Source organism: Magallana gigas, chromosome 8 (assembly GCF_963853765.1).
Source record: "Magallana gigas chromosome 8, xbMagGiga1.1, whole genome shotgun sequence".
NCBI classification, from domain to species: domain Eukaryota; kingdom Metazoa; phylum Mollusca; class Bivalvia; order Ostreida; family Ostreidae; genus Magallana; species Magallana gigas.
In genome coordinates this window covers 16,697,907-16,724,358 of record NC_088860.1, presented here as the reverse complement: position 1 = coordinate 16,724,358, position 26,452 = coordinate 16,697,907, and the positions used below count along the sequence as shown (strand labels likewise).

General features: G+C 34.1%; 1 protein-coding gene across 8 annotated transcripts in view; it reads right to left on the bottom strand.

Annotated features, from left to right (window-relative positions):
- LOC105345175 (5-hydroxytryptamine receptor 1) overlaps nt 1-26,452 on the bottom strand; it is a 62,998-nt gene that overhangs the window by 15,552 nt on the left and 20,994 nt on the right. For 4 of the 8 annotated variants that reach the window (XM_011453240.4, XM_066068231.1, XM_011453241.4 and 1 more), the window contains exons 2-3: nt 15,877-15,929; nt 5,573-5,668 (exon numbers count right to left, since the gene is read on the bottom strand). The gene's annotated coding sequence lies outside the window, so the exon portion shown is untranslated. Of the gene's footprint in view, nt 1-4,937; nt 4,984-5,572; nt 5,669-15,876; nt 15,930-16,228; nt 16,249-21,378; nt 21,569-26,100; nt 26,120-26,452 lie in introns of those variants that run through there. The other 4 variants (XM_011453243.4, XM_066068233.1, XM_011453237.4 and 1 more) reach the window with 4 other exon arrangements.

Genomic DNA, 26,452 nt, shown 5'->3' with positions numbered 1-26,452 from the left:
TTCTGTCAATCAAGTCATAGACCGTATCTGATGGAGATGAAAAAGGAGCGGAGAGAAAAAAAATCGTTTGCCAATATCCTAACCTACTTATGGTTCTTATAATGGACTGCACAAAGTTGTCCCTAAAGCGATATGGGACACTTTGAGATTTCAAAGTAGTTGACAATATATTTTTTGCATGTTCAAAATGTAATTAAAATATCCAAGTTGCTCAGTATTTAATCTTGTAAAGGCAAAAACTGTAACATCCCGAGAGAGTTTTGAAACCACGAACTACAGATAAATAACAGACGTTTAACAAAATGCGTTATTACGCAGTTAGATGGCAGAATATCGGATGGTAACCATCTTAGTACTTAATAATTTATTCATTTGTCACCCCCCCCCCCCCCCCCTCTCCTTCAGGTACGTGAAGGTATTTCTTAAAGATACGACAGAATGGGGAAAAGCCACAGACTGTTTTCAGCTCAATCTCCATTGATAAATATCATGGTACTATAGGCAAGCTCACGTTAAGCTACAACACAATTGGTTTTTAAATGAAATGTTTTCGATTCGTATTTCTTAATGCTTTGTATATTCTAGCTGGCTATAAATGACCCACTGCTATACTTTTTGTTGAAAATGTACGATCTATAATGGCGAGTACGTGATCCAAAATTCTACAGATTGAAATCTAATGACAAGGTCTTTAGTTTATTGTTTACAAATTTCCTTCTTACATTTGGTTCTCTTTAATTTTTGATCGATGATAAAAAATCTTATAAAATTTGACGATCCCTGTTTGAATTAATGGTCTACAACATCTGCATTTGCACAAAGTACACAATATTTCAGTTTTGATAACCGTAATTTGCCTGAAATGTTGTTGACAGCTGTGTTTTTGCGTAGGGTGTTCATACAAAAACAAAAACATATTCGCCTATTGTGGACCAACTAGTGTTCTCATGAGTAATTCACCCCTATTCCGGTTATTTCCACCAAATTTCATTCACCGAGTCAGTAAATTACTTTGTGATTTTTTTTATCTGCAGTTATCAATATTTTACATGTATATATATTTTCTATTTAATCACTTTAAAAATCATATTAAATAAGTAAAAGACCGCCTACTAGATTATTGTTATTATTAATCAGAAATTACACAGAAGGAATAGTCCAATTTTTTTTTTATATATGGAAGTTACAACAACCACATATCAAAATACGTGATGTTTCATATCTGTCTCCATTACAATTTCCTGTAAAATCTTTTAAATCTTGTAAAAAAATTTTTAAATATCCTGTTAAATAAAAATGAAATTTTATAGAAAAAAATTAATCAATTGCATTTAAAATGTAGGATATTTCTTGTAATGATGATATATATGACGTCATAAATGAAATGCCAATATTTTTATATATCTCTGTCCAAAGAACTAAATATTGAAGTCTTAAAGCTATAGTATAAGTGTCATTCATTAATAACTGATAAAAATTAAAGAAATTGTCCAAATCAGGAAACAATTTTAAAAGACAGATTCAGAACCTTGTTACGAGATTTGAGAACACTGTACCTTCAGAAAATGGTATAAAAAGAACGTTAATACATGAAGACCAAGTACTGCGAGGACCTTTGTTAAAGTTTTTAAAGTTTCTATTGCAAAAGTTAAGATGGCGTTTGTAGAAACTCTACAAGGGCCAGTCCAAAAATGAATTCGAGTAAAGTGTAAGCAAAAGAGTCGAACAATTTACACAATAAGTAAAAGATGGGGAAGTAAGAGGTTATGTTGGAATGTAAGACTAATTACACAACTAGTCTGATGAATATTACATTTTTGATAGCTTCGTTTTGTTTTGATTGTCGGGTGAAGGACTACGCAACACTCATGATAAAAAAGAAGCTAGTCCATATGAGAATTTAATTACACTGCATCCTCACTAATGTAAATTTGCAAAATTGTCCAATGAAATTTTCTTGATGCTGAAGAAACCAGGGTGGATGTTAGCAATAATTTCACAATCTAGATTCTTCCTCCTTATAAGACGTTAAACACTAAAATAAGTCAAGAACAAGAGGCCCAGGGGCCACATCGCTCACCTGAGCAACAATTGCCTTAATTCTGATCAAATTAGCATTACAGTATCAAAATATCTTGACAACTAAGTACAGTAGATCTTGCTAAAAAAAAAAAGAAAATCTGCCAATTTTTATCCACCTCTTTTTTGGGGTAAATACCAAGCCCCTTTTGTTGTTGTACCTGTAAGAAGATTTTTCTCTATTCCAATTTACCCCCCCCCCCCCCCCCCCCCCAAACTTAAATTTGCATAACCTGTGCTTTCACACTAAGTACTGAGTTTTGGACCGAAAAATTTCCCAGAATATTTTTAAAGATTTTTCTCTATATATTCCTATGTAAAAATTCAAACCGCCATCACGGCCCAGCCCTATCACTAGGGACTGTGATTTTGCAAACTTGAATTTACACTATCCGAGGATGCCTCTACACAAGTTTAGGCTTTTCTGGCCAAATAGTCTTTAAAAAGAAGATATTAAAGACTTTCTCTATATATTCCTATGTAAAAATTCATCACCCATTGTGGCCTCACCATACCCCATGACTATTATTTAAACAAACTTGAATCTTTACGATCTGGGGATGCTTCCACTTAAATTTTGGCTTTCCTGGCCTTATAGTTTTGAGAAGAAGATTTTTAAAGATTTTCTCTATATATAAAAATTTATCCCCCATTGTGGCCCCGCCCTACCCCCAGGGACCATGATTTGAACAAACTTGAATCTACATTATCTGAGGATGGTTACAATTTGAGCTTTCTTGGCCATAAAGTTTTGAAAAGAAATTTTTTTAAAGATTTTCTCTATATATTCCTGTATAAAAATTTATTCCCTAATTGTGGCCCCACCCTACCCCTGGGGACCATGATTTGAACAAACTTGAATCTACACTATCTGAGGATGCTTCCACTCAAATTTAAGCTTTTCTGGCCTTATAGTTTTTGAGAAGAAGATTTTTAAAAAAAATTTTGATATATTCCTATGTAAAACATGACCCCCCTCTTGTGGCCCCACCCTACCCCCGGAGACCATAATTTGAACAAACTTGAATCTACATTACCTGAAGATGCTTCCATTTTAATTTGAGCTTTTCTGGCCTGATAGTTTTTTAGAAGAAGATTTTTAAAGATTTTGTCTATATATTTCTATGTAAAACTTGATCCCCTAATTGTGGCCCCATCCTACCCCTGGGGACCATGATTTGAACAAACTTGAATCTACACTACCTGAGGATGCTTCCACTCAAATTTAAGCTTTTCTGACCTTATGGTTTTTGAGAAGAAGATTTTTTAAAAATATTTCGATATATTCCTATGTAAAACATGACCCCCCTCTTGTGGCCCCACCCTACCCCCGGGGACCATAATTTGAACAAACTTGAATCTACACTACCTGAGGATGCTTCCATTTTAATTTGAGCTTTTCTGGCCTGATAGTTTTTAAGAAGAAGATTTTTAAAGATTTTGTCTATATATTTCTATGTAAAACTTGATCCCCTAATTGTGGCCCCTTCCTAGCCCCGGAGACCATGATTTGAACAAACTTGAATCTACACTACCTGAGGAAGCTTCCACTTTTATCTGAGCTTTTCTGGCCTAATAATTTTTTAGAAGAAGATTTTTAAAGATTTTCTCTATATATTCCTATGTAAAACTTGATCCCCCCATTGTGGCCCCACCCTACCCCTGGGGACCATGATTTGAACAAACTTGAATCTACACTACCTGAGGAAGCTTCCACTTTGATTTGAGCTTCTCTGGCCTAATAATTTTGTAGAAGAAGATTTTTAAAGATTTTCTCTATATATTCCTATGTAAAACTTGATCCCCCCATTGTGGCCCCACCCTACCCCCGGGGACCATGATTTGAACAAACTTGAATCTAAACTATCTGAGGAGGCTCTCATTTTTTTTTGAGCTTTTCTGGCCTGATAGTTTTTTAGAAGAAGATTTTTAAGGATTTTGTCTATATATTTCTATGTAAAACTTGATCCCCCCATTGTGGCCCCTCCCTACCCCTGGGGACCATGATTTGAACAAACTTGAATCTACACTACCTGAGGATGCCTCCACACAAGTTTGAGCTTTTCAGGCCGAATAGTTTTTGAGAGGAAGATTTTTGAAAAATACCAACAAATTTTCAAAAATTCTCAATTATCTCCCCTTTAAAGAGGGCGTGGCCCTTCATTAGAACAAACTTGAATCCCCTTCACCTAGTGGTGCTTTGTGCCAAATTTGGTTGAAATCTGCCCAGTGGTTCTTGAGAAGAAGATGAAAATGTGAAAAGTTTACAACGCCGACGCCGACAACAACGACAACGACAACGACGACAGACAACGGACAAATTGTGATCAGAAAAGCTCACTTGAGCCTTTGGCTCAGGTGAGCTAAAACTTAGGGCTTTTTGCTTAAAAAAAGTAGATTATCTTTAAAAAGTTTACAAACGACAGATTACGGTAAAATTTCATTTATAGAAATAGACAAATTTAAGTATTTATGTGAATTAAACAAGACAATAAGTTGTTTGCTACTATATGAAGACCACCAGGCGGTCACTGAAGTAAAGAAAGATAAATGGCGAGTCGTTTGATAACACTTTTATTAAATTAGTCAATTTTCTCGTCTTGTTATATAAAATATATTTTTGTGATTTGATTTGTTAAAACGGTAATCATTTTTATCTTGAACGAATTTATCGTTTGATTTTGCTTTCTAAAATTAAGGAAATGAGCATTAACTGATTGAGAGGACAAGAGATTTTGAGAGCTGTTGATTGAAAGAATTGTGAGTAAATAGAACAGGAAAATATGTTGATGATAGAATCGGGCTCGGAAATCAATGAAGCTATGCAATTGTTTCCGGGTTATCAGGAGATCACTGACCTTTTCTTTTCCTTGTAGAGCCCATCTCTCAATTGTTCACTGATTGCTATTCAATTATGATAAATGTCTACTTTATTTCGGACAATGGTACATTGATGAACAGACATAGAAATATGAGAGATGATGTTACCGAAAGTTCAGTACTTTACATTATATCTGACCCGCTGTCCAAAATCAAATTGCTATTTTTCAAATAATATCTCTAAAGAGGCACTTTTTCAAGCTATATTTGACCGCTGTCCATTTTTTGAAATAACAAGTCTAAAGATGTACTTTCTCAATCTATATTTAATTTTTTCGCCACATGAAAATTCAATTTGTATCGTTTCTACAAAATTTAATCATCTTTGCCTTCAGCAATTTTTGAGAAATTTCTAAATCTAATACGCACAAATTACTACAAGGGTTAAATAGGCTTCATTTTCTTAAAAACCGAAATTCGAAATGGTCGTGAAATGAATGAATAAAAAAAATTCTTTTCTCTTTCAAGTGGAATTTCAATTTATATCAAATATATCTATGAAAACGATACACGTGATAGTTTGAACATCAGCAATGTTGTAACATTGATGAATTCAAAATAAAAATAATTCTGTTGATAATAAAGATAGCAACAATATATATGGAAGTCTTACCAAAGGTCCCGAGCCAGATTTGCTATGTCTTCAGCTTCTTCCTTGATAATTCCATAGAGATATGATGTCGTTCTGAAATCGATCCGTGAGTTGTTTCTGTGGAAAAAAGAACGAGAAAAAGTTGTTCAAACTAGTAAAGGTGTCCTTTTGTGCGGGCACGTAACATGCTTGATGGATTTCAGCTTAGCCGATTTCATCCCACCCTACCAAGTTATACCGTAGTGGATTAATCAACGGAGAAATATCCGATATTGGGTCCTCAATTCTTTGACAGTAAAAACGCTCACACTGAGACGGTGAAAGGCAGAGATTCACAGACTTTAATTTTCAAACCACTATTTCTTTAGGGTCGCTGCTGGAAATTTAGATCATTTTCGCTTTATAGGCAATTTAGGTTTCATATACGCTGATGGTTTTGTTTTGTGTGCGTTTCCGAAATAGAAACATGACTTAATATTTCAATAGCTGGATTTGGTTTGTGGATATTGCCAATTTTTATTTTATAGCATAACCAGGACACTTGGGTCTGCAAAAATTATCGTCAAATACGTCTCTTTTTTACAGTAGTAATATCGAATATAAGGATTAAGTAACTTGAATATCTCTTTAGGTTCATTACAATGGAAGACGAACAACAAACATTGAACCAATTTAAAGATGGTTTTTACGTCTTATATTTCATAAAAAGAATTCCAATTTCTTTGGCGTTCACTCTTCTTCCTCAATTACCGTTGGACATAATTTCATTTTTTGAAAACCAGAAATTATCCACCGGTGATGCACTGCTAACTGTAATTTACTAAACAGAAACTGTCCCTCTTGTTCGTAAATCGGTTGTTATAACCCTAAATCTTCTCTCCAAATGTGTCGAGCAAGTATGTGATGCAGTGCTTTATTGTTTCTAAGCATGCGACGAGCTGTCTGCCGTAGTTTGTTTACAGCTAATGCAATAGACAGCGTCATTTAGAAGAAAAAATGAATTTCAACTAAAAATAAAACAAGATGATCATTTCCTTTGACATTAGACAAATTTTGATCGCGATGTCATTTTATTCGATTATGATATTTTCCAGAATGCATTTGCGTGTTAAATTTTTTTTAATCATACATTAGACTGATCACGTAGGAACAGATATTTTAACGTTGTTTAACAGCTAAATGTATAACAAGCTCGTTAATATTATTCCAAATCGATCAAACTCAGATATCAGATACTTAGTTAAAGTTGTTTGTACCTAATGTCACAGCATTAACGTTACAAAATGAGAATCATTTGTCCCAAGATTTATTCCTTTGCAACAAACTTTTTACAACTAACAAAACTCCAAACGTTTCGATACTGTATCATTATACTCCAGGTTAATAAATGTTTATGTTATTATATGAATGCATAGCTTTGCTGTAAACAATTTTAAAAGAGTATTCCTATTGAACCATTAAATATCCTCTTTTTAAATTTTTGAATAGCGAATCTATTCTTATTTTTGGAATTTTAAAGTCAACGTAGCAAAAGTCAAGCTAGCATGTAAAGTAGTTTGACTAACATCAGAGTATATAATAGTTCAGCAAAGAAAAGAATTTTTCAAGTATTTCCTTTTGTTGAAGACAGACTAAAGTTATCCGGCATTGCACTACATGTATGTCCCGAAGGATATCCATTTCATATAAAAACAACAACAACAAAAACAACAACAACAAAACAACAAAGTCCCAGAGGTAGAGCCAATCGGTTTATGGTACAATCAGCATCTAGCAGAAGCACCAGTAGTCACTCCAAACTTCTCTGATTGAATGTAACGTAGGTATTCAGCTGTGTTTATTATTGGTTTCTGTCTAGACTATAAAAATATATTGCACTTACAATATCTATTTGGCTAAAATGGAGATGTATTTATATTTCCAAATGATTTCTAGTCTCGTGATACAGCGCACATGTATGGGGTAATGGAAAATGCTGCAAAATATCCTGGTTGATATTTACAAAACAAGTTCTCCCTCTAAAATGTATAACTCAAAACAAGTTCAGGTCTCGTCATTCAACGTAAAGTGTAAAGGAAAATTCTGCAAAATATCTTGATGGATATTTACAAAACAAGTTTTCCCTCTATACAAATTGTTTGGGAGGTAACCGCTTATTTTGATCTGTTGGACGTATAAATCATTACAAGCCACTATACTAATTTCCTGTTCCTGTTTCTTTTCAAAACCTTTGTTAAAAAATTCTATTTAAAGACCATGAAAAATAAATATTGCTATTTTACTGCATTGTAAAAAAAAATTATGCTGTTTACCGGTAAGCAATGACTGAATGTTAATTCACACGTTACACAACTTCTAGATTCACAACACATGCGCAGTCGATCACAAGAAAACTCTAAGACAGTCTTTACATTCGTATTAGACTATCCATACATCGACGTACTGCTCTTGGTTTTCCCATGTATGCATCGATCGCACAGACTAATCTCCCATTTACTTCTTATAATGTGTTATTTTGTAACCTACGGAGCCGCGCCGTGTAAGTTTGGCAATATCGCTAAATAAATGTAATGCAATAAAGCGGAATTCCGACAAAAATCACACATAGACGAATGCTAATGCTTCTGGTATATGTTAATACCATACGATTGTTGTTTATAGATACTAAGAAGGAGGAAATGTCGTATACTTGGAATCTACTTTTGGCAGAAAATAGATGAAGAAATAAAACTGTCCAGAGCGATGAACTATTTTTACTTCATAAGTTAATGTACAGCCCAGCTTCAGTTCAAGCAAAATAGATGTTTGGGGTAAATCTGATATACTGTATTCACATTCGAGTAGTCATCTTTAGAGAGTAAGAAAGAATAAAACCTATAGGTTGGCTGTAGTATCCATGCCTCCTAAATTATGTAGATGGAAAGTGAAGCGTTATTTCTACCTGTTTCTAAGCAAGCCTTCATGTGTATAATAATACTGTCCAAAATCAATCAAGGCTTTGAAACAGAGAACTTAATACACAAATGTAATCTCTCTCATCACTTTTTATTGATTTGTTCAACAAAAAATTTAATATGCTAGGAATACAAAAAAAAAAAAATATTAGTTTTTTGCAGTGTTAACGATATCAAAGGGTTAAGTCCAAGCAATGACTATCTACAGATGGTTTATTAAAACTATTGGTTGCAAAAAGTGGTTCCTTGAAACCAGAAAATGAATGAAATTTGCTTCATTATATGAATTCAATGGAAACCACAATGTAATTTATTTTGGAAGGACCATTGTTCGGCTTCCGTATATATAATTCCTGGCACATCATCCCAATTCAGAAGCATCATTCGAAAACAATTTATCAGCGAGAGACTTTCCAATAGAAGCCACGGTATAAAGCCTATTCATTTTCAGTGCTCAATAGATGCCATACAATATTTGTTTCGCGTCCAAAGATTGTACGCCACACCACACATATCTGGATATAGGAAACTCCGTGTCTAGCATATATCGCCGGCGCTCTTCCAATAGACATGCTTCCAAGCCTTCGGCGAGAATTAAGAGCACAAAAAGTCTATATTAAAATGCAAATAATTGTCAATTCAGATCGAGATCGAAATAACTCAATTAAAGGATAGCTGGCCCCATTACAAGTATGTGGCACCCCCGGGGTATACTGAGCGTATGATTATTGGATCTCTCTGGAGATTCCTGTTATTAAGTGATAAAGTTCATCAGTGATTCCCAACCATAATGATTATAATACTTCATGTATTTTTTATTCCTTTAAAGCTGTTTTGGTGTTAGAATTGACTTAAATTTTGGTAATTATATCAACACGGACCAATGAATCGTAAAAATATAGGTGCTGATTCAGAGCGAGTTGGCGTTAAAATGGGCTTCATGCTATATGAAAATGATGAAAATGCAGTTAATGCATTACAAATATTGATATAGGTAATATATGTCTCTTCATTCGGCTCTAAATTACACGAAATACATAATAAAAAAGCAAAAAACTCATTAAAATTAACCATAGCTATCTGAAACATGGTTTTGTGTATTAAATTGAAAGATTCATTAAAAATAAAGCCCCACCCTTTCCTCGTTGAAGATGCATCAGAAAGGATCGTTGCCTGGCCAGGAGATACTGCTGGTATTCTGTTTGGCAGTGTATATATAGGTACACTCTTATATTACCCTAGCGGCTACATTACTACACATCGACTAATCAATGCCCGTCCTCTCACGATGGAAACAGTCTCGACAAAAGGACATACCTAATGCAAATTGATATCGAGAGAAGGCGACGTAATGAAATTATGAACCTCTCCCATTGACTGAGGCAGGATGACGAAATCGAAAAGGGTCAGTTTCAGTCTACATTTTAGCAAGTAATAAACATTTCCGCGAACTAATATCACGGAGAGGAAATGAAATCGATCCTTGCTATTCAGATGCCAATCAAGGAGAGACTGGCCGATCTGACAAGGAGAGTGGACCTCAATGCTAAGGAAACTCTGGTGAGGGTCCTGGACAGGCCCGGGTTAATGGACTTTCCATGTTCATTTACGGGTACTTGTCCGTAAATGAATTGTAGGTAAATATAGTAATGAAGGAAGCGACATGTATAATTATGTTTTACATATATATCGTCAATATGTAACTGGCAAACAATAAGAAGAAATCTTAGAACTGACGGCGAAAAAGATTTTTTGCTTCGTTTTAAGAGCAATTAAGGGATTTGCACTTTAAATACTCGTATTTATGAATTAATCATATCAAATGGTCAAAGAATATGCCATTTAAGAGTTTAAAGGGGCAATACCACTAAAGTATCAACTGGTTTATAAAAGCCTTTGTAATTGGTTAAAGTCAGGATACATATAAATGTATATTAGAACATGTATGTACGGAGTAAAGGTACGGATAATCTCATGTTTCACTTCTACTTTCAGCTGCATATTAAGACTTTTTGTTTCTTGATATATTTTTTTCTTCTATAACTGAACAGACAATAAATCCATTATTTTTTTAATCTGATTTCGAAACTACCCCTATTGTACTGCCCCGCTGATGACATGAAATTATCAAAGGGATTTCGTGATCGATGACTGAAATCAAAAATGCCGAGACAACCCAAAAACGAATGACAAATAGGGCTTTTCCCGACGTAAGAGTATGTACACATGTATATATTGGCCATAAGATACAGAAAAAAATTAACAAAAACCCATCTAACAGAACAATAGACCAAGACTAGAAAATAGCCGACATTAGTTTTGCAAACGAAAAACCACAAATAAGACTGTGGAATACTAAAATCCGGTAATCACTTATGGTTTAAAAAAACCCAACCCAAATACTGCTTATGAGGGAGATAGAAAGTTGGTGGTACCTCGATTCAAACTATAGTCAACCAGTTCATGTGTTCTCTAGATCTTTTCTTTACCCCCAAAGACAGATTACAATGTTTTGCTTATCTTTTGAAGAAAAAAATGAAGAAGCTACCGCAGAAGAATGCATATAGCAGAATGATATCATTTGTTTGTTTTTATTGCTTTCAGAGTTATATAATATCCATATCATCATGACATTGAATCGCAAATGCTATATTTTTATTGCGTACGTAATCTTCAATTATTTACGGAACATGAAATTAAGAAAATGCATGTTTTTGTGTGTTCTAAGAATGTAAATTATAACGTGTTCTTCTAGCTTTAGTTAACAGCGTATTGTTATCTGTAAATCGGAGAAAAGCTGGACACCCACACTGGTCAGAGAACGACCGTACTTTCCCAAGAGTTCCATCCTCCTTGTGGTTCTGAGCATGCGCATTTAAAGCCAAAGTCCTTACACGCTAGTAGATGCTAGAGCCGATGAGTGCAATCAACAAAAGACTGTGGGCGCTAGAAATTAGAAGGTATCTCAAATTTAAACTACGAACTCATTTCAAAAACAAACAAGTCGAGAAATTGAAGCACCATGCAGAAGTAAGAGGTTAATGTCGGAAAGCACAAATATTCATTGTTGAACATTAGAAAAAAATTCTCATAGAAAGAATCAGCATTTTGAATCCGATTTGGTTGTTGAGGTTGTAAACATGTTTTTTTTTTCTTCTTTTATCAATTCTTACGACAATGTCAGAGCAAAAATCTGCATAGTCGATCATCAATTCCAGATGTTCGGAAAACCATTTAAGGCCTTGTTTTTCTAGCATCCAATAACGCAAGACTATGGAATATCGGTCTCCTCTTTAGGATAAAAGCATCATATATATGGATAAGAAAATCTTGACCGAATTACAAGATATTCATAGTTTTATAGGAGTTCGTCTCTGGTAGAACGTTAGGGGATTACGCATAATTTACATAGTAATACGTGGAAAATCTTGTGGATAATTACATACATGCCCCAGCATGTACTTATGTATGTCACTTTGAAGGCACGCAACCAAGACGAAGTTAATATTTAGGAAAGTATAGATGTACTTTTATCTACCTAGTGTTTACAATGTTTAGAATAATCATATATATTAAAAATCCCTACATATATCAAATTGATTTTACTACTTACTTTTTTACAACCTTGTACTAAAAGTACATTGATAATAAAGTTTCGGAAATTCGAATGCACTGATTGAGATTTATTCGGCATTAAGATTTACTCGCAATATTCCTCTCTTCCTTGCTGGGGCTCTTTAACTGTCGCTAAGATTAGAAAGTTTGAAATTAATTATACATGACTAACACGGAGCAAATATTGTCTTCTCCCAGCAGTTGTTTCAATTTGTTTCTAACGATGGCCTTGTTGGCAGAGCAATCACAAGAGACAGTGATGATATCGTGGACAAATTCAATACTCCAAAAGCAAGAACAAAAAAACCCGGGACAAAATGAACAACCAATGACAGGAAGCATGCAGGAGGAGACGAAGAAAAAATGGTTTTGTTTATCAACGGAGAGATTCAACTATTGGAATTCCCTGATAAGGTGTCATCCGCACGAAACCAGTTGTTTCAGAACATCCCGGGAAATCCCTAGGCCCAAGGAGGTACATAGGGCAATTTAGCGCGGAAGGTCCGACAACAAAATAGGATTTTCTGCAAGGCATTGAAGTAATCCCCTTCGCGAACAAGATTTGGAACTCTTTGGAGACCAGGATTCCAGGGAGCTTTGTGATGGGGATAAATGCAATGAATGTTTTGTGCAGCAGGGTTATTTGTATTTTAAGATAGAGAACAAAGTAAAATACAACCTTCGGTTTGACAAATGTTTTTAGAAAAAATTTGACTGTAGTTAACATGTAAAAACATACAAGATTTATTTGGAAGGGAAAAAATTAAAAGGCGACAACGGTTAAAAGGAGGAAATCGGACGTGACGCGAGAGACCACAAGAAACTATTTTTGATGAATTCATAACAGTTTTTTCTCTATCACCTTCTAAAGACAAAACATTTTTAAAAAGGGGATAGATGATGATGGCAGCAATTTTGCATCCGTCATGATTTACACAATTGAACTTTGAAGAAGAGAAAAACAGAATGCCATTGACTTCTCAGTTTTCAGTTCTTGCAGATTAATAGATTTTTTAATGCTTAAAAATGAATTAAATATGGTAGTTTTCCTTTTCTTTCTATTCCATATGGAACATATGATGGTTTAATACCATGCCTTGAAACTCATGTCAATATTTCATTGACAAAAAATAAATTGGCAGTGCGTGGTAATGTTTCTTGCAAGCATGAAGGTTGTTACAAAACTGATTTCCTTTACAAAGAAGATTCTCGCTGCATTCGCATTTTAGAAGCAAAACACCCACCCTCCTTTAAAAAGTAGTATCATTTTATAATGTACCAAGACTACTTTTTTATACGATTCATCCTAAACTATTTGTTATGCACCAAGGGTTTTGATTTTAAAGTTTAAAAAATAAAATCGAAAAAACAGCCCATTAAGATAGGGAAAATATTTTAATGTTCAAATTAAACATTAAAACAAAAGTTTTGAGTACGACATCTGTATTTTTCTGAATAAGATATCTGATTAAAAAGAGTAGCACATCTGATAATATATTTATTTTTAATAAAAACAGGTATTTTAGATAACATCAACACATGCTTTACATTCGGGAAAACCTGCCTCGGTTAAGCTTTTTTAAAAGAATATTTAAACATTTTAAATTCAGAAAAATCACCTAAGTGTATTTGAGAAAAAAAAAACAAAACCACAATCCAGCTTCTGGAAAAATGAAAATTTGCTTGGTGGCAGGAGATGTGCTAAAGTGCAATATCGACGATAATAAAGACAAATCAGTACGTCATATAATTTAACATATATCTGGATTCTTCTACATATATTCGATCACAAGCAATGGACTGTACATTACATTCACGTAGACTTACTCTTTTTTTTTGGTTTAAATGCAAAGTTATGATGATATTGTACTCCATATAACTTTGCATAAACCTATAAGGTGATGGGTATACATGTACGTTTTTGGAATTTATTGTTTGTTACAACTTTGTTGCGAAACGTTCTAGAATTAATTATATACAGTACAACACGCTAATAACAAAGTTCCTGAGACGGGCCATATTGTTTCATTATAAACGTGATTCGTTATATCCCCATTTGGTTTAACCCACGGAGAATGAAAATCCCTTCATCAGACATGTAAGCGTTAATTCATTATAAATATGTTCGCTATAAGCGTGATTTACTGTACTCTTACGTATATGTATGGTACACCGTTACTTTCACCTACAATCAGAGAACACTCTTAATACGTACTCTTACACATGTTCTGTTATTTGTGAGTGTTATCAGAATGGTATGAAATGTCACGTGACTATTGGTGCTAATGCCATCGCACTATCTGATTTGACAAAGGGAAAGAACAATGATAGGAAACGCTATTTAATTGTAAATCGTCAAATAAACAATGTTTTCCATGGAACTTCAAGGCAACTTGAAATACCGATGTACATGTACATGCATGAATCACTGTAACTTAAATGTAAATTGGAGAAAGTTATTTATTGACTTTGAAATTAAAATCATCGTTAATAAATAAACTCTATTCGAAGGTCGTGATAATTTCGACATTCGTGGCATTAAAGACGTTCACAATCACAGGTTTCTTTTTCTTTTATTTCTTTAAATTTCTTCACACGTTATTGTATTTTTCATCGATTTTCCTAAGAAAATGAAATATTCGTAGATTTTTCTCTCTCCATTATTTGATCGCAAGATTGTTATTGTTTTCCTAAGATCTTAACACCGGGGTTTAACATCTCGGAAGTACCGATAAGTCGGGTTATATTATGATTTGTTGCAAGTTGGCTACCACTTCTACAATGAGGCTGAATTCCTGACGCGTATGCTTTTGCTGTCCGGAGATTTCTCCAAAGATAAAAGACATGTCAGTTCATCAGGCGAACTCGCCGTAATCATCTTAAAATGTTTTCTTGTCGCTTTGATACCATTGGTGTATTGGTTTGATCTGCTGGAAACCTCGGTGTGGTGTATCTGATTCTGTGGTACACACACGCAGGGAGAGAGAGAGAGAGAGAGAGAGAGAGAGAGAGAGAGAGAGAGAGAGAGAGAGAGAGAGAGAGAGAGAGAGAGAGAGAGAGAGAGAGAGAGAATGTGTGTTTGCGTAATAATTTTGTGAAGAATTCAAAATTTAAAAAAATGCAAAACATTCGACGTCTAGTAAATGAATATCTCTGATCTCCAAGTACTGATTGTAATGGCCACTAATGATCAAGTGTTGTACAGATCCATGAACAAAATGAAGAACGGATTTGTTTAGAATTTGAACGCATTATTCGAGCAGACCACTGTTTTATACTCCACTCTATATTAGTTTCAACACAAAAAGCAATGTAATATTCGACGCTATATACACTTGTATGTCGACAATTCGCGTCATAGCAAACATCGTTATTGTTTTTATGGAAATGTCCGCTCCAGTGGGAATGTTGTTTTATGTTAAAATTATAAGATACGCGTCTTGAATGTAAATCAAATAAGTGCTGGGAAATAAATGTAATTCTACCAATTACTTCTACGACTTCCATTGGAAGATGTAATACATTGAAGAGTAGGAGTTTGATTTGGATGTGCGTAATTTTGTTAAACACTGAGAGAGAGAAAAAAAAATACAATTTTATTATTGACAGATCCAGGGGTAAACAACCAATTTAACCGAATCACCAATCATTTTTTTTTATCAAAAATGATAAATCACATATGATATCTTGTTGTTTACTTAATATTTAGAAATGAACTTTTTACAAACGAAAATGCGAAAAATTTACTTTACTCACCCTTTAGCCAGTAGATGGTATTGTTTAATCCGTTAGCAAATCAAATTCCACAACTGCAAAAAAAGTAGAATATCAATTAAGGAATATTCACTCGACACAAAAGACCAGCGCTGCTTCGAAATCACGCAAAACCACTAAAGACTTTGATTACCAAAGACAAAAGGGAAAATGACATGAAAAACCAAGGGCCATGGGCAAAAGTGAACAGGGTACATGAAAAATCAAACTAAAACCCACTTATACTGGCAGACGTGATTTCGTTAATATTCAAAACTGGTGCTATAGTGTTTGCCTGGAATCGATAGCGAAAAGAAATTGATCATCGGGCCGAATGACATTGACTGAAACTTACACAGTGGCGCGAATCAACTATCCACACACACGGGCAAGAAATCGCATTAATTTTGCTTTTTTTTAAATTATGAACTCATTAAAATATAACGGGGTGTTTTATCCAGTTGTTCGACGATTGTATAGACAAAGAGGTGGATCCAATTAATAACGCTTCTTGGCGTCAAGAAGATCCCCTCACTTTATGAATAACAAGGCACTCGCTTCACGTGCGTGATATGAAAGAAGACTATTTCCTTTACTGGCAGTGAAGGTATTTGGTCAGAGATCGATTTCGAATTTCCGGAAAACTTCATCTTTAGGATATTGACTTTAGTATGCGGTGATAATAGGAATTAGGAATCAAAAACAAGAAAAACGCAGAAAAGGCAATTAAAAAGATAATGATTTGATTGATATATGTATCAAACACCGAGTCCGTGCGCAATTAAACTAGCGATGATGAATTTGAGTTCCAATATGTGGTCATAAAAGAAGGTGTAAAATAGGCGGACTACTGATTGTAACTTTTTTCTAATTTAAAGCTTCGATAATTTTCCGGTTGATATTTTGCTGCGGTGTCTTAAGGGAAATTTCATTGGATATTGCTTAACGTTACAACTGAAAAATTGCTAATAACAAAAAGAGAAAAGGAAATGTGGAAATATTAACATCAGAAATGTTTTAACGTATGAAACTTAGATAATGTAGTCGCTTATTATGCATCAAGATATGTTTGGCTTTACATTTTTTTCTCATATTACATATATTTCATGTACATTTCGATCATCTGTTTTATTTTTATGTAAATGTATCTTGTAAAAGCAATAGTACAATTTTCTACTCTTTAGCAGTTTAATGTTCTGCCATCTAGATCACATAAATTCAAGAAATGATTTTATAACTTATTGCGATGTGAAATTGCATATTGGTTGGAGGTTTTCAATATCATTCCATATCCAAATAGTGATACAGTTTTTATTTGGGTTAAGAAGTTGAAGTTTGTGTTATAAATCTAATTTTTAAAGCTCGAAAAGTCATGGAACATTGCACCGAAAATTAACAAATCTTAAATTCAAAGCGCAAAAGGTCTAAATCATTTGCAATGGACGTCAATATTGAAAAAGAAATAGTAAATCTAGTTTTTAAAAATCAGGGAAACTAGAAATGGAGCAAAAAAACCTCTTCTAAAACAGCTACTAACGATCGGAGATTCAGCGAGACCTCTTCAATCAATAACTGAATCTAAGCCATTGTAAAATGACAGGAAGTTAGTTCTTCATTATCGCTTTACAATAGGAGACAGGTACATTAAAAATACATCTATTATCTTTTTTTTTCACCGGGAAAACTCCCATAGATTTCCGAATATTCACAGATCTAGAGAGTTACGGAGGTTCCCGGGAGTGGCGAATCTCTCCGTAACCGGACCTTAAATTAACTACAGATATGTAAAGTGCATACAAAAATGTCAACAAATTATGTAATAGGAGAAAAGATATTTAGTTATTGTGAATTGTTTATAAACCCTGCCCAGTTAATCTTAGGAGGAAAATCTTTCTTCGGGATAAAAAACATCCAACCACAGCATATTTAACAGGAATATGCCACTAACCCAAATCTAACGTTTCTCTGGTTTGGATGTCGTGTTAATATTGACAAAGTTCTCTGAATTCTTTCATCGACTGATTAAGATTCAATGTCGTAAAATTAATCAGAGGACATCTCTTGCCAAGACAACTTGAGATATCCTACAAGGAGAGCGGAACAGCCAGCAACGAGTAAATGACAAATTGGATCATTTTAATTGAATGTGTCGTCACTCACAGTATTTATGTCCTCTTTAAAGGCAAGCATGATTTCACTCGAAATTTATTGTGGCATTAAAGTTTTTTTTTATTTCAACGTAATGACGTATCAACTCTTACGGACGATTTGAATCTGTATGGCATGTCACAGGAAGTAAGGACAATTTATCCCCAGATGTACGGCAACAAATCATTGTCATTTCCGGTTTAATTGTGATATCTACGTACAATATTCAGCACCTTAATATCTAAATATCATCATGATTTTAACGTCACTACAGTGATTAAATAACCACTCTCTTCCTCATCATTGTCATCATCATCATCATCATCATCATCTCTATAGCTTTGGCCTTGTCGACATAAATTTCATCACAATCATGTAACCAATACATGTATATATTCGACTGTTCCTGTTACTGCCTTAACCCCCCCCCCCCCCTTTCTTCCTTCGTTCAGACTTGTCTTATACAATGTATGGCTTAAATGTTTTTTTCTAATCAACCATAGCCCCCACCCACCCCACACACATACTCAATAAGGTGTTTTTCCAGATGAAGTGTTTACTAGAATACAAGAAGTTTCCGATGATTGATTTATCCTAACGAGTCCTGTTCAAGCCTGACTTAGATTCAACAAAAAAGAAATATACATGTATATCCTTTCAGGATACATGTAAATGTATATGATTGTATAATCTATCAAAAACAAACTACATGTATCTTATTTACTTAGATAGGTATAGATTAAAGATTAATGTTTTTACATGTACATCGATAACAGTAAAAATGTACCATATACATTAATTATTTAGATATATGATTTCAGTTTTGGTGGACTATTGTCTTTTTGTGTACCATTGCAATGGTACATGTACGTCAAAACATTTTTAAGGTCAATTTTGGTCATTCAAAGTTTGTCATAAAAGTACAAATGTAATTTAAATACCATTGTTCCCATATGATTTCGTTTGTTTATCGCACTGCTACACCCCCGGATGTTTCTTTGTTACCGTTGACGCATGAATCATAAACAACATCTTTGATTATAATCTATCCATCACAGTACATGTAATGCAGGTAATAAATTTCAGGTCCCCCATACACAACACCACGTCACAATCTACACGTGCTACTGCTGATCATGATTACGACATCCCTTTGTTCATTTTTTACGATAATCGCAATCTGTCAAGGCAAAGGAGATGGAATCTGTGTGCTCAAGAATAAAACTTCTCCAGTGAAAATATCACCGGTCTCTGTGATATTGCAAATTATCTCTAAAAGACTAGTTTTACATTTATTTTTACTAAGTATTTTATTTGGGTTTGTAATTCAATATGGCATTTAAAATCATCAAAACAGGTACTACAAGATAGCAAGAACGTTGAATCCTAGCATTCAAACTTTCAATCGATCAACTTCACAAACATGTTGCAGCAAAGTGTAAATTCTCTTTATCAATAGAAAAATATGTATAAAAAATCATTACGACCTACGATATATCATTAATATAAAAACTTAACATGTTTGTTTTCTTACCTTCAATAGCTTTACAAGATGAATTTAAAATCTATTCATTATCAAATAGTTTGCCAACACCTGATAATGGGGGTATCAAACACCAGAGTTAAGCAAGACAAATTGCTCGGTCGGCTCCTTGAACTTTTAATGGGATGCCTTCTTTTAAATCGACAACCTCTTTCTTAACAAGCCCTGAATAGGCTGTGAATGATAATATGTCTTTTGAAAGCAAATAAATATGAATCGGTAAAGTGGTTGAAGGTTTTATTATCTTGATTGACAACTCTATTAACCATCTATTATATGGTACAAGAGAGTTCTGAAATGGAACGGGCAGAAACTTTCGGCTCCCGTATAACTACATAGATTTATTTATAAGCCCTTGTTATTTTGATACTTCCGGAATATCTTGAGTAGCAAAGATCTTATTGTATTGGAATAATTTTGAATTTCCCAAAACTCCGACGAAACAACAACTTAGTACATGCGAATTTATTGAGAGAGAGAGAGATTGAGAGAGAGAGAGAGAGAGAGAGAGCTAGATAAATATAACATTAAAGAGAGAGAGAGAGAGAGAGAGAGAGAGAGAGAGAGAGAGAGAGAGAGAGAGAGAGAGAGAGAGAGAGAGGTAAATATAACATTAAAGGGAAGACAAACAGTTTTGTGATCGAATTTAGAAAGTGTGCCAATTTCTACAATAGCACAAATATTCTTAATCTCAAAAAACGATTTTACATTCAGTTTTAAAATAGTTTTTCCGGTTAAATAAGAAAATTTGATCCATACGAAAGGGTAGTTTGCTCATCTGTTTAAACATCTGTGATGCAAAAAAACACCAAACAAGGTGATCAAGTTTATTGGAGAGAATAAATATATTACCCGTAGTAAAAATTACGCTCTTTAATAAATTACTTACTAACAGAGAAATCAATCAGATGGAAAATGATGCCTATTGAAAAGTTGTTCCCATTATGACAACAAAATATTAGACCACGGAACAAAGTCGTTTCGCTTTATCATGACTCTAAACAAACTGCTGTACAGTACTGTTTGACAATATGACAACAGTTCTATAGTCAACATGTCAGGAAACGTTAACCGTATTTCTAAAACACCATAAAGCTGCAAGGTGTGCTAATAAATCTGTGCTAACGAACGAACGTCACCACCGAGTAACGTAATTCTGTTAATTTCAACTTTAAATGTATTACACCCAGATACATATTTGTCCGCCTGCATGTTGGGACGAGTCTGTAAAGATCAGACAGATAGCATTGTCCGATGATGTATTTTAAAATTATTTTTTTTTCTATAAAGACCCACGCGGTTACAGTTTCCTGCTAAGAATGAAACGTAAATGATCGCAACAGTCCGATAGAATATCGCTAAATCATGGCGGACACAAGGTCGGTTTTCTGTCTATATGTAGAAACGTCCTTGGATCAAGGCAATTGCCCTCATGTTGTACCAATTAGTGATAGCCTTTAAATGTTTTAAATAGATCAACAACCTATAAATTATATAGCAAAACCAACAGGATGAAAAGCGTATTATTTATCTTCAAAAATCTCAAAATTCTTTCAACTTGAACCCTATAATGTCCAGACTTCATTTTGATAATAGTCCAAAGAAAGAGAAAGTAGACCGAGCTCGGTATGTTATTACACATTTTGCATATATTCTTGGTAAAATATTTAACGAAGAGGTGTTAAATCAAGATTAGTAATTGGTGAATATTGAACTTCAATAAGACACCACGAAATATTCCCAAGTATCTCTTCTTTACTTTGTCTTTATCAACCATTTTCAGAAAGGTTAAGAGGTTACAGGTCTTTTCCTACCTTGCAATGAAAACCTCCCTCGTTACTTTCGCTTCATCCTAAGAATTAAGTCCCACCAAAAAAAGTAACCGTAGTCCATGAATTGGATAATTCCGAATTAACGTGTTACATTTTAAAGTGCGCTAGAGCTATGCAATAAGACTGTGAACGCACAATGGCGTGGTTTCGGATCAGCGAGGAATCGCTGTGTTAGTCGCCCGGGATCTTTTGTTTCTACGACAAATAATAATCTGATATAAGTGCTCTTACATAAATGGAATGGTCATTGTGCCTTTATTTAAAACACCAAACACACACGTGTGTTGAATCTGTCTTTAAGTCCCTATATATAGATTTAAAGCAAAGAATTTCTATAGAGGTCTATATATCCTCAACACCCTCCCCACCCTTAAAAAAACACTCCACTCTAAGTTCGTATGTCTATATGAGACAAAGTTTCTCAAAGATTTCCCAAAGAATTTCACTGCCCTTGAATCATTTTTATAACAGATGAAAGTAATAGATTCGCAAATCGTCTGCTCGAAAATGATTGCATTAAAATGATATCATCTGCTACAAGTACATAATTTGCCAGAAGGGGCATCAAACTATACATTGCTAATATTCAACGAAAAAAAATAGACCTATAAACATTTTTTTTAAATTTATCATATACTAATCAATATGCAACACATTACATCAAAAGAACAACGAGTAAGAACCTAGTCAGTCGCCAGAAGTTGTGTTCAAACCCATTATGTATACAATAAAAATATGTTCAAACCAAGCAAAATGAAAACAGCAATATAAACACCTTAAATATTCCTTTATTTCCATTGTCAATGGAAATGTCACACAAACCTCAATAAGGCACGTTAAAAATGATCGGTTTCGGTATTTCCGGAGTCGTTTAGCTGTTGACATTAATTTTAAAAATAGACCGTATTATGATGATTTTACTTAGCAACCGATTTTCTGAAAATAAAAAAAAAAACCAAAGTTTGTTTTAATATGATATTTCCTGTTCGACAACCGTTTGGGTTGCCGAAATGTAGACATCTGTCTAAAAGTTATGAAATTGGTTGTTGGCGTCAGCTAAGTTTGTAATAGAAATCTGCAATTTATTTTGCAGAAAAAAACGAAGCTTACAACGTTAACCTTGTTGGGCACGAGTTCTCTCCCCCACAGCATGCCGTTTAGAAGATAATGGTAAAAATAAATCTTAGATCCTGTATCAAGACAGACAAGGGAAAATGCTTGTTATTTTATTTGAACAAGGTTATCAAACTTTTGTCCAGTAATATGTCATCTTTATCTACATTCATGGTTGAAATAAAACTGAGACCCTTCATTGGATGCACAGGAAACGTGTTGAGTAATTAATTTTAGATAGATTTCATACATGTATAAACAAAGACATTCTGTGGTAGCTTTAATTGCTATCAGTGCTTGAAAGTTACAATCAAGACCTTAAAAAATCGAAGAAGATGAAGCCAGCCATCTATGGTATTGATGTATTGTCAATTCGAAGGCTGGACACACGCACCTTGCAAAAGAGATCAAGCAATAACTCGGGGCTTCACTGATAGGCATTGATGAAACGTACTGTATCTTTTCATAACATGCATGATAAGTCAACAAATCAATTTATGGGATTAATAAAAAAAAATTCAGATAAACATACTTTCTGTTTTGCCATTTTGCCATTTGATCAATGATGTTTGTCAATGTACTGCAGTAATTTTTTTTCGGAGGGGGGGGGGGGAGTTTACATAACATTTGACTACCCACAATTACAATTGTACTTCACTATCGTTATTGGCATGCAGCATTAAGTAAAACAAATGGGGCCCGATTAACATATATAATTTGAAAAACCTGCGAGACGTTTGGATATAGTGATAACATCAAAATCGTTACAATGCATTCGGAGGGTTAAAAGTAGGACCTTTATCTCTATTTATAGATAAGTTAGAGTCATTACAGAATAACTAGATCACTCTAATTACCAAGTTACAGTCGTACAACTAAACCGTTTAAAAACGGGTATAAATACTCGTATACACAAATTATCATACCAAACATTATTTCTTAGTATAGAGGAACGAGTGCATGTCAATTACAGACTTTAACTTTTTAAAACTTGAAATATCTTACAAAATTTAAAAACTAGTCAATTTAACATTACTTCAAGATATTTTAATTATAACAACCACGCCGTGCCACCGTGCGACACACATGTATTAAGCTGTATACACCTGGTATTTGACGATTTACTCAAATAAATGTTCCACTCTAGTTGCACAGAATTAAGAAACAATAAGTTTTCTGATGTTATCAAAGTAAATTTAAAAGCCTAAAACTTTACAGCATATTCAATTATTTTTGGTTGACACTCATAAGAAATAACCATTAAAACGTATTTGATTTAATCAATAAATTGGATAAGACATACCGTACGCTTTCCCCAATAAAGAGTTTAAAAGTCAAAACTCAAATATTAAGAGAGTGAAGACGGCCTAGGTCCTTAGGTTTAGATATTTTAATTTTCATTTTTTTTACTTCCAACACATAAAGTTTAAATGTCAGTGCGGAAGTGTGACATAAGTACAGTTTCGAACACTTTCAATTATTACCAATGTCACGTGATTAATTTTCTGTGTGCCGTATCATGGATGGTGATGTTTTCATTTTACGTCACATTTAAAATTTCTGAGGAAGGTCGATAGAGTTCAAACAAAATATTTACATAAGTAATAATCATTCATTTATGGGCATTCAAGTAACATGAAGGACTGCATGGTCATGGACATTTTTGGACTGTATTGATCTCCATAAGAAGAGCTCTCAATGAAGATATAGGAAACTACTCAAATCTAGAATCTGATATTTATCATTATGGAATTTTTCCTTGCTATATAATATTTCATAGCTTAACAAGTCAAATCTAAAAATTTGAGGAAGATCTGATGGTTAAACCAATCCAGCCTGCTTTATGATCAGCCCTCTCAGTTATAGAGACAACTGACTCATAATCAATGTGTTCTTATTATTTTGTATTAAACAGTTGCGAAGTAAAATCAAACTAAAAATATAATTTTGAAAGTAAGAGTTAATTTTTCATCTTTCAAAACGACCACTTCTTATAAACCTTATGCAGGGATCTAGAGGGGGGTCGAGGAGGGGTTACATTCAAATTTCTTTATATTTACACAATATAAGTACCAAAAATAAGCCTCACCCCCCACCCCCCCCCCCCCCCCCACCCCTCGGGCAAACTCAAATAACCATTGGCGTTTATCATGGGGGAAATCCCAGTAAAATCAATTAAAACATCAACATTTAGGTGATTTTCACTTTTATACATATCATATATTTTATCAATACCTTAAAAGGTTTGTTAAAACAAAACCTCACATTTTGTTTAAAAGTGGCATGCCAGTTTGATAATTCAATGTGGATTAGATTATAAAATATTTCACAAGCCTGCCGTTTCGATTATTCAGATCGTTGAATATCTTATCCAAAATTTTAAAATGCATTTAAAACTTGTTGATGAAGTAAAATTTAAAACAATGTGAATATTTTCATTGCGAAAGGCAGTACGTCATAAAATGTATGCCTCCCATATGGAAACCTAAAGGTATCGTTCTTTCCAATCGCTTGATGGTCAACAAAACAAAGACCCTGCATAATATTGAACGCTGTCAGATTGAACGCATCAACATATGAACTTCAGGCGTAATGTTAGACTCTGCAAACGATTATAACCATAAGTGTTAAGAAAATGGCATCTTGATAATTTGTAAACCAAAATTAATTTTATACAAGATTTTCATCGAATGCTTACGATACATTTTGTTTTTACACAGTGTGCATGTATTTCTGTCGACTTTATAAATCCTACATATCCTTATCTACCTGTCAGCCCACCCCCTCCCCCTCTCTCTTTCTTTCATTTTTCTCTCTCTCTCTCAAAGGCACCCAGTTGTGTTTTCGTCGTTGGCTATAAATATTGTACTTCTATATATGATTTACTGATCTTGAACGCAATTCAGGGTCACGTCTGGTGGAGAAAAACCCAACGACTGTGTATAATAAGTGTCCCCGCGGCCCCCTTCACCTTCACAAGCACTGTGACCTGCTTTGTCTTGCTTTGAATTTCTCAGCATGCGAGGGCCTTCTGCGACACAATGGCTACTGTACTCTAAAACGTACCCATATGTCACAAAAGCGAAACTCGTTTATAAAGACTGGATTATCGGTATATCCAATAGGATTATATATCAATGTATATATCCAATAGGATTATAAAAAGGACAGCATAAAAACGATTTACTCCCACTGAAAACACAGGCTTGACGTGGTAATGGTATTTTCGCAATTATTCAATTTTTAAAAATATGAGAAAAAGATCAAACTAAGCCGACCAGAAGTAGTTATCCGTCCATTAAACCCCCAAAATAGATAGAAATAGATAACAGACATTGAAAGCACCCATAATTACTGTATTCAATAAGAAATATCGGGTACTTGTTCACCTGACTCCGCCTTTGAATATCGCTTTTGTGCCTAGATCTTCTACTTGATTGGAGAAAAAACTCATTACTCTTCATGTCCGAATGGAGACATACAGAAACGCCATTTTTATAGTACATGGAATGTCAGTGGACTTATCACTAGGTTAAACAGTTGACTGTTACTGTATAATATATATATCCGTGCAAAATAACACAGCCTTACTAAAATCCCAAGCACTGTACATAGACATCCCACACCAGCACCGTGGACAGAAACTATGCCTTGAGCATGTGATTACGATTAATTTACCAGAATAGAACTTCACAACTGTACTCTAAACGCTTTACGTAACTGACAAAAAAGAGTCCTATATAGCTTTCAACAAAGCTACCTCAAGAGTGCAAATAGAGAATAAAGTACACGTGACCCTCACTTTGATTACGTTTGAAAAGAATCGTCAAACGCTGTAGAGTTCCGAATATTGTTAATTATTCAATTTTCGCTCTAAATAAATGATGGGGTATTAAGCAAGGGGGTCTCGATTTTCGTTTCATATACAGTCATTAGTTTCTAG